Consider the following 10591-nt stretch of genomic DNA (forward strand, 5'->3'; position numbering starts at 1 on the left):
GTCCTGGAACTCACACTGTAGATGAGGCTGGCCTTGAACTCAGAAATCCCAAGTGCTGGGATTAAAGGCATGTTCCACCGCCGCCCAGCGGTTTTGGTTTTTCTTCCTTCCTTTCTTTCTTTCTTTCTTTTTTTAAAAAGATTTATTTATTTATTTTATGTGTATGAGTACACTGTAGCTGTACAGATGGCCGTGAGCCACCATGAGTCCAGTGTAATACACTGTAGCTGTCTTCAGATGCACCAGAAGAGGGCATCAGATCTCATTATGGGTGGTTGTGAGCCACCATGTGAATGCTGGGATCCGAACTCAGGACCTATGGAAGAGCAGTCAGTGCTCTTACCCACTGAGCAATCTCACCAGCCCTGCAGTTTTGGTTTTTCAAGACAAGGTTCCTCTGTGTAGCTCTGGCTGTCCTGCTGGTTATTGTTTTATGAAAAATATAAAAAGTGGAGCTAAAGGTCTAAGTGCAGAACTCTTGCCTAGCACATACAAGACCCTGAGTCCAACCCCCAGCTTATAAGATAAACAAAGGAAGGAGTTGGGACAATAGCCCAGTGGCAGGGCACTGTCCTGGTATAAGCAGGGTCCTGAGTTTAATAAACACTCCAGAAAATAAATAGTAAAGTGCTAGGTTTTGATATATGCTAGGCTTCTGATCTATGCTTTGACCTGCAGACTGAGCATTCAGCGTCAGTTGCTGTGGAAGAAGGTGAAATCTCTCATCTGAGTCCTGTAGGAAGCAGTCATTGGAAGCTTGGTCTCAGGACTGACGCATCTCCTAGGGACTGGCTAGACCTGGAGGACTGGAATAGTTACCATGAGAGTGGATTATTGTAAAGAAGCCAGCCTACTCTCTGTTGATCTCTTTTTCAGCTCTGGTCCCAGCTCCCAACCATACTCATGTGAAGATGCAGCACAAGAGATTGTCAATTTGATGAGACTCAGAATCGGCATGGAAACACATCTCTGTGCACATCTATGAAAGATTATCTGGATTAAGTCAGCTGAGATGGAGGGACACATCCTAAATGAGGGTGGTGCTTTTCCACGGACAGGAATCCTGGACTGAATGAAAAGGGAAAGTGAGGTGAGCACAGATTGCCTCTCTCTCTCTCTCTGTCTCTCTCTCTCCCCCTCTCTTCCCCTCATGTTTATTTGGATGTGTGTGTGTGTGTGTGTGTGTGTGTGTGTGTGTGTGTGTGTGTGTATACTACATGACACCTGCACAGTCTTTTTGGAAAGCAGTGTGGCAGAATGTCTCCTAAGGTTGGACAGCTTACTTCTGATACCTATATTTAGGAATGCTCCTTAACATGGAACAAATACAGTACAATACGGGATATTTTATTTATTTATTTAGGTGGCTTCAAACCACCTAAATAGTGGACAACTGGAGAACACAAGAGCAAATATTAAATGTTTATTTGATGGGATATGAAGTAGCAACCTATTAATGATCAACATGGGCAAATCCCACAAACATGCCTTGAAGGCAAGCAGGAGGAGGACTGGAGCCTGCAAACAATACTACATAGTACTTAGAGCCACACACATACGTGAATAATAATAATGTGCTGAATGGATTTCAAATGTACTGCTGAACAGTCACCAACTTCCAGAAAGTGGGTAAGTAAGACAGAGAAGGAGGGAAATGCCAGTGAGGAGGATTACACAAAGGGTAAGGCTTTCTTGGTAGTACTCTCCTGCCCTGCCACCCACCCACAAGTCTCTGTCTCTGTCCCTCTCTGATAAGGACTAAGTCTGGGGCCTTCTGTATGCTGAGCACACACTCTATCACTGAGCTGTACCCCTAGGCCCATAATATTTTATTTTATAATCTCAGTGCTGGTACAGTGTTCATCTTATGGTTATTTACAACTTTTTGCTTATCTGAAATTTTTGTGACAAAAACAAAATATTAAAGGTTTGAAAGAAAGGATTTTTGAACATTTTCGCAATAAAGAAATGATGAATGTTTGAGGAAGTAGGCATTTCCCCATTTGAACATTACAAAATGGACATGGATCCAAGCATCCTATGGCACACCATAAACAATGAGATTTTTTACTCTTATGAATTGGTTTAAAGCAAGCAAACTTAAAATTGGTTTAAAGCAAAATGAGGGGGCTGGAGAGATGGCTCAGCAGTCAAGAGCTTGGTCTAGCAGAAGACCTGAGTTTGTATCCCAGTACCTAAAAAGAACAGCTAACAAATCCAAGGGAACAGTTAACCCTTTCTAGCCTCTGTGGGCCCCCAAACATTTGTATGTACACACAGAGTCACAGACACACACATATAAGCACACAGGCAGACCTTAAAAATTATTTTAAAAAATGGAAGGCTGTGTATGTAGCTGAATGATAATATGCACAGGCCCAGGGCTTGACCAAAAAAAAAAAAAAATTAAATTAAAAACGTATGCAGCTATCAAGTAGTTCCACAGAAAGCCAATGCACTAACCATGAAAAATAAACATATTATGACATTCCATATTCAAAACAAGTCTCCAGAAAGAGAGAAGGGAAGGAAAGAGGAGGAGAGGGGAAGGGAAGGGAGGAAAGAAAGCGAATGAGTTTACAGAGCCAGGATGGTGGTACACCTTAACAAAGCGAGGGTGACTCTGGAGGCTGAGGCAAAGGATTCCATGGGCTTGTATAGGTTACATAGATAGACCCCTCCAGCCACAGCAAAACCAAACAGGGACAGCAAGATGGCTCAACCTGTAAAACTGCTTGCTGTACTATCTTGATGGAAGTGGTACCCCTGAAGCCCAGTGAAGGGAAGAGGAGAGAACTAAAACCCACCTGCCACCTTCATATACAAAGTTTTTTTTTCTTTTTTTATTAGATATTTTCTTTATTTACATGTAAATTTCTCCTTTCCCAGTTTCCCCTCCAAAAAACAAACAAAAACAACAAGAACAAACCCCTGTTGCCTCCCTCCTCCCCCATATACAAAGTTTAAAAAAAAAACAATGTAACAACCCCACCCCCATAACCCCCACCCCCTAATCCCTCTACCCCCTACCCCCCCACCTCCACTCCCACCATCTCCCACCCCCATCTCCAAACATTTGTGGACTGCAACACAGAAGTCCTGTCTGGCTTTTCCTAGATAATAGTCTATGGGATCCTGGCTCCTTGGATTTAGGAGTCAATACTAGAATATTTGAATTCATTCATCAAAAGACTTGTACAAGTGACTTGAACATAGTAATTTTTTTTGCAAGTTTTAGAGGAATTATAAGCAGGAAGTTTATTTTCTTCACTTTTGAACTTAGACATATTGCTTATGGATGGATTTTATGACAAGTTGTTGAGATGTTTGTGTTTGTGACTTTTTTGGTGAAGGAACAAAGCTAAAGATATTTTCTCTAAAGACCTAGTCCCCAGCATTGATTATATTTTTTGCTGTTAATGACTAATGTTTTCTTCCTGGCTAAAAAAATAAAAATAAAAAATTTAATTGTGCCATATTGGAATTTGAAAATAAAGACTTTTGCTTAGCTCTCAAGCTTTCTGAGAGCTATTTTAATGTGATCAAGAAACATACAATTAGGAGCATGTTTGCTTTCCAGGACCATTGAGGTAAAGTAAATAACGAAAGACATTAAGGGCAAAAGGTCTTATTTAAGTTGGAACGCAGGGAGGATCTGACTCTTGTTTGCCAAGGAGTAAAAAGCTTTAATAACTTAAAAATCCAACCCTGAAGTGCTTCTGTGCTCTCTGGAGACAGAGGCAGGAGGATCTCTGTGAGTTCCAGGCAGGCCTGGCCTACCGAGTGGGGTCCATGCCTGTCAGAACTGTCTTGAAAAAGCAAACAAGCAAGCAAACAAACCAACAAACATCAAACACTAAGTCTCTCTAGTCATTAGCTCACAGTGGGTCCCTTGCTTTCTGTCCCTTGCTTTTTCTTTCTTTTCTTTCACAACGCTGGGATGAAACTCAAGGTCCTGCACATCCTAGCAAGAGCTCTCTCTGCAAAGACCACGCCTCCAGCCCTGCCTCCTGCTCCTAATAACCAGAGGAGCGTGGTCCTTGGAGCAGAAGGGTTACTTCTGTAACTGATGTCACTTTATTTCCTGTCTGTCTCCAGAACTGTGCATCCACGACCCTGCTAAGAGCGTCACTGTCTTTTTAGTCCCCACACAGGCTTTGTTGCCATATGTGATGGAAAAATCCATCCAATCCTTTTCATCTGATTTGCATCAGTGATATCTATTTCTAAGGATTATTCAAGGATTACCCATAAATATTCAGAGCCCTGTTCCGGTGGATTTTAATCTCTGCTGTATTTGGCTTAGAGTTTGGTTTTCCAAAAAATCTTCTATTTCTTTTCTATCTCTGGGCTTACGAGTCACCTTGTTTAACATTTGGTCAGCCCCTATATTTGCAGTTTCCTGTGGATCAAACAGATCTGTATTGCAAGGCTGGGCAAGCTGTGAGGCTTTATACAAAAACAGAGACTTACTCAAAATAGAGACAGCTTGTCCTGCATTGAGCTTCAAAAACTAAAATTTAAATAAACTTAAAAAAATAGCTATCTATATGCTTCCTTGGTGAGAATTCCTAGAAAGTGTTTTCCTTTTCTTTCCATTAAAAATTTTTTTTGATGATGTCTTCTTATTTTTTATATGCGTTGGTGTTTTGCTTCTATGTATGTCTGTGTCAGATCCCCTAGAACTGGAGTTACAGATAGCTGCGAACTGCCATGTGGATGCCAGGAATTGAACCAGATTCCTCTTGAAGCTCTTAACCTCTTAGCTCTCTTAACCTCTGAGCCATCTCTTGAGCCCCCAGAAAGTTTGATTGGTCTTTGGCAGTCATCTCTGTGAAGCCAGTCACTCATCTTCGCAGCCCACCCTCCTGAAGTTCTAGTCTTTTCCGGTTTGCTCCCTAGTTCTGCCTTTCTACTTTGTTTGGAAAGGAAACAATCAAGCCCGGGGACCAGATCCTGCAGCTGTCTTTCCATTCTGTCCCTGTCATATCCTTCTGTCATTTCCTCATCATTGTTCAGCTATAGCTGAAGCCAAATCAGAGAGGAAAGCTGACCACTGTTTGTTCAGGATTCCCCCTCCCCCAACAGGGTTTATGGATGCAGCCCTAACTGTCCTGGAACTCCCTCTGTAGACCAGGCTGGCCTCGAACTCACTGAGATCCACCTGCCTCTGACTCCTGAGTGCTGGGATTAAAGGTGTCATTTAGTGTGTGTGTGTATGCCTATGTGTGTATTTCTGCAGGCACACACATGTCCCAGCATGCATGGGGAGGATAGAAGTCAACTTTCAGGAGTTGCTGGTCTTTACTGGCTGAACCATCATGTTGCCAGTTCTTGCTTTATTCTATTTATATTTGAGTTTTCTTCATTTGTTTATTTTATGTGTATGAGTGTCTTGTCCACATGTATGTTGTCTGTTGCACCATGTGGGTGCCTGGTGCCTTCGGAGGTCAGATGATAGTGTTGGATCTTGGAACTGGAGTTACAGACGGTTGTGAGCTTCCTTGCGGGTGCTAGGAACCAAATCTGGCTTCTCTGTGGTCTGGGAGAGCAGTGGTGCTCTTAACTGTTGAGTCATCTTCTATTTCCCAGCCCCAACTCTTGTATAAAAACAAGTTTTAAATTAGTTTACGTTTAACTGTTCTCTGGACTTATGGCTGAAAGGCACCTCCAAGAAACACCCAGCACCGCAGCTACTCTTATCACACAAAAACAGAAGCTGAAATGTTCCTTAGGAGCTACCACCAAGGCCGAAAACAAAAAAGAGAAACACAGACGCTCATTTGCCTTTTCAACTGTCAGTGAGGGCGGCAGAGAGGATCCCAAGTAACCTTGAGAAGGGAACAGACCCCAGACAAGAACTGACACAAACTCATCATGCCTGGGGAAGAAACGCTAACTGCTGTGCTCTGAAGTGCAGTCTTTATAACTGGGTCATCCCATAGATCCAGATAGACTCATTGTAGACACATTTTCCCATGATTATGATCACTATTCAGGAACAATTGTTCATAGAATTCGTACTTGGTGCTCCCTTCAAATGGGAAGATGGAGGTTATCTGCTAAATTAGGAAAGAAAAACTTAGTTGCATGCTTAAGTGGCTACAGTAAAAACCACGTCTCTAGTTGTGAAACTGGGAGGAACTAATTCCTGGGAACTCTGCTATCAGTAGGCGCGGTTGACCTAAGCTGCACAAAGTGGTACCACAGACAAGGGGAAGGTAGTGTGGAAGCTATGACGCAGGGTTTCTCATTATTTGTTTTATAAAAAATGAAACAGTCATTTATTGGCCTTGTGGCGAAAGTCAAGTGTGAAGGGAACAAAAGAAGCATTATACCTCCAGCGGCTAGTTGTGGAGAAACAAGCGTGCCTATTCGGTTATTCCATCAACTGTTTGTGCTGGTGTTGCTGTGAAGGCGTTTGGATATGTGACTAAAGTCCTAATCAGTTGACTTCCAGTAAAGGGGAGTATTCTCTGTTGTCTCTGTGGGTCTTATTCAATGAGCTGAAAGGTGTTCAGAGGCCCTGGGGATGTAGCGCAGTGCAGAATGCTTGCCTGGTACCATAGAGTGCCCTGGATCCATCACAACACCCACCCACCAACTAACCAACAAACCAGAAACAGGCAAGTCCTTAACAGCAGAACTAAGACATTTGGGAGTAAGAAAATATACTACTGGAGGGATCCGCTGCCCTACCTCCGACCCATGGCCTGGCCTGGGCACTACAGATTTGCTGTCCCACCCTCTAGCCCCAACGGCCTTCCAGAAGTCTCTATGTAGCTCTGTTTCTCCAGCAGAGCACTGATTCATGCAATATGCTTTTCCATTTTGCCCTTTTCACTCAACAGTATCTCTTGAAAGTCATCCCAAGCCATAGAGAAAGCAATAGTTCATTATCTTTAATCAGTGTGCACAATTTTCTTAGCATTTTTATCATTTGGTTATCTCTAACTTCATCCATCCTGTTGCCAAAAAAAAAAAAAAAAGATTCATTATCTGCCCTGTATTTGTGCTTTCCTTGTTCTGGCTGAATTGAATGATTATGTAGATGTAGGGCAAAGGAAAAGTGTCCCCTACCTTTTCCAATGACTTGCTGGAATGAGCCAACAATGGAAGATTAATAGGAGAGAAAGATAAACACATCTATTAACATGCATGAGGAACAACCACAGAAATGTCATTACCCACTAACCAAAGAGGTCTAGATAATTCTGTTGCCTTCTTTGTGGGGAGAGGGAGATGGGGAAGATGACCAGTTTGAAGAGTGGAGAATAATATTAGAGGAATAAATGAACCCCAGGCTAGACAGCAGTTAGTGAAGGATTGTGTTTGGGAATTGAATGGGCCTAGGAGACAGCCAACGGCGTGTGAGAAACCTGTCCAGTGTGATTGCAGTCTTTAGTCTTGACTCCTGAAGATATGGGGTTAGTTAGTGAAAACTCAGGGAAGGAACCAAAAGTAACTGTATTCTTTGGAGAGTCTGGATTTAGATAGATAAAGGGATGTCAAAGTAAAGTCTCTTCCCAGATCAGCTGTTCAGGAGGATCTCTTAGTTTAAACAATTAGCTTGTTAGAATGTCATATTTCAGGCAGGGAGGTAGGAAAAAAAAGAATGCCATATTTCAGGATCAACATAGATGTCTAAGATAACATTTACATTCTTATAAGCATAGTTACCGTTAATTGATATTACTATATTGCTTTCCACGGAGATTGGACTGCTTCCTACTCCTCCCAACATAAACACAAGTACTTTACTACAGTACATGCTGCTGGTCTTAATTTTTTTCTAATAACTATAAAATGACAACTAATTCCCTTAATTTCCACTTCCACGATGCATAAAGTTTAAGCACCTTTTAATGAGAATTTGGACATTTACATTATTTATTTTACTACTGGACAGAATGTTTTAGGGAGCTGGAGCTATTAGTTAGTGGCACAGTATGTCTTCAGCATGCATGATGCCCCTGGTCCAATCTTTATCATCATAAACATTTTTGTGAAAAAAAATTATTTTTTGATCTCTATAGCACAAATTGAAATATATTGTTCATCAAACTTTATGGCATATATAGTCAAAATAACTATTTACATTTAATTAAAAATATTCCCTCTCTGGTCAGGCATGGTGGAGAATGCCTTTAATCCTAGTACTCAGGAGGCAGAGGCAGAAGAATCTCTGTGAGTTGGAGGCCAGCTTGGTCTACAAATCAAGTTCTAGGATAGCCATGGCTGTTAAACAGAGAAACCCTAGCTCAAAAAACAGAAAAACAAGCAAACAAGCAAACAAACAAACAAACTTCTGTATCTAATTTAGACTCCATAACCAATCATAGTTCCTTAGCTTCTAATCTTGGTGAAATGGGTAATCACCAATCTAGAAGAGATTGTAAAACCTAGATGTTATATATATATATATATGTATATATATTATATATTGTATACTATATTATATATCTAAAATCATATACTATACAACATATTCATATATTATATCTCTGTGTAGCCCTGGCTCACAACCACCTATGACTCCAGCTCCAAGAGAGACCTTTTATCTCTGTGGACTCCAGAATTCACTGCACATGCCACCTTCCCAGTTAAAAATAAGGTAGATTGCTGGGTGGTGGTGGCACACGCCTTTAATCCCAACACTTGGGAGGCAGAGGCAAGTGGATTTCTGAGTTCAAGGACAGCCTGGTCTACAGAATAAGTTCCAGGACAGCTGGGGCTACCCAGAGAAACCCTGTCTGGGAAAAAAAAAAAAAAAAGATAGATCTTAAAAACATAGATTTTTTAGTGCCATTTTTGTTGTTGTTGTTTTTTTTCATTTTAGCTTTTTATTAAAATGCTTAGGATACAGACTGATCTTTTGTAAATGACAGTTTTACTTTTGCTGAAACAGGATGCAGGTGCACTCTGATAAACAGAATGAAGAGTCTCAGTTCATTGGAGCCCCTGGGCAGGGCTCTGGCCCTCAGGTGGAGTTGTGCTTGCTGCGGTAACCTCTTTTGTTGTTATAGCTTTTGGCTCCAACTCCTATGATCTGATGAATTTTCTTCTTATTCAAAATATATAGTATTTAGGGGACATGGCTCAGTGGGTAAAATGCTCACCATAGAACCCTGAGGATTTGAGTTCAATCTCCATACCCACATTAAACAACAACAAAAACAAGAACAGCTGTGATCTCAGTACTGGAGGATCAGTATTGGTAGAGGATCCCAAGAGCTCACTGGCCAGTTGTTCTAGCCCAGTCAATGAGCTTTATGTTCAGTGAATGAAGGTGAGATGTCTCAGTGGGTAAATGTTCTTACTGCCAAACCAGCATGTGATCCCCTGTGACTCACACGGTAGAAGAAGAGAACCAACTCCCCAAAATTGTCCTCTGACCTCCACACCAGAATCCTGGTATGTGTGTCCCTCCCCTAAATAAACAAATGTAATGATTTTTTTAAAAAGGTAGAAAGTGATTGAGGAAGGAACTCACTATTGACCTCTTATTGACCTCTGGCTTCCACAAGTGTTACAACACATACACACACATACACACACACACACAAATCCTTTTGAAGACTGGGGCATGTGTGTGTGTATGTGTGTGTGTGTGTGTGTGTGTATGTGTGTGTGTGTGTGTACAGAGAAAGGGAGAGAGAGAGTGTGTGTGTTTATGTGCAATATGGGCATCCAGGTGCCTGTAGAAGCCAAAAAAGAAAACCTGACCCTTGATCCCTGGTGCTGGAATTACAGAAACAGTAAGACACCAATCTGGGTTCTAGGAGCTGATCCCCAGGTACTCTATAAGAGCAGCAAGTGCTTTTAACCATAGAGTCATATCTCCAGATTCTAATGTCTTTTAGTGTCTTGTAAAATTGAAGCACCGTCTAAGAAATCTTACAAGTCTTAATTGTATTACAAATGAAGATGTAATTCTAAACTATTTTTATGCTGTCCTGAGCTTACTACAATTCTCAGGAATCTTGAAACAGAACTCTTGCACTCTTAGGGATTGAGCATGCCTTAAACTGCACGTTTATAGTAAGCAGCTTAATAGAGTTTGGGATATGTACGCATCGTGAGTCTGTCATTGCTGTTGAGAAAGTGAGCATACTTATTCTTAGTCAAAGTTTTCTTCTGAATTTGTTTAGTCCCTCCCTGTGCCGATCACCCCAACCAGCACACCAGTTCCTTCCAGCAACAGTTTACTCAGGAGCTGTTAGTTACATGAGAATCAAGGGTGTGCCCCCCCCCCATGGTCTGTGAGTGCTGCTTAAATAACCTTCATAGGACTGCCCATGAGCCCATACCACGTCTTGCGCTATCATTGGCTACAGCCTCATGACGAAAGATCAGACCACTGGCAGGTGCAACCCTCTTGCCAAATAAGGACTTGTTTACTCCAAAGCAGAAGAATGGCAGGCACCATCTTTAAAGCGCGGCAGCAGCGCTCCACAGTTCCCCCTTTTTGTTTTAATAGGATAAGCAGTTACTGCTCAATCAAGCGAGTTCCATTATGTACAATCTCACGATCAAGGGCAGACAGGCTTAAACCATGGTACTCACTCTACTGGGTGCAATGGGCAAAGCC

The 10591-nt window shown here is 41.8% G+C and overlaps 1 pseudogene; it reads left to right on the forward strand.

Moving 5' to 3' along the window:
* LOC116072800 overlaps positions 1-10591 on the forward strand; it is a 60358-nt pseudogene that overhangs the window by 29654 nt on the left and 20113 nt on the right.

Source organism: Mastomys coucha, unplaced genomic scaffold, assembly GCF_008632895.1.
Source record: "Mastomys coucha isolate ucsf_1 unplaced genomic scaffold, UCSF_Mcou_1 pScaffold23, whole genome shotgun sequence".
Taxonomy (NCBI): Eukaryota; Metazoa; Chordata; class Mammalia; order Rodentia; family Muridae; genus Mastomys; species Mastomys coucha.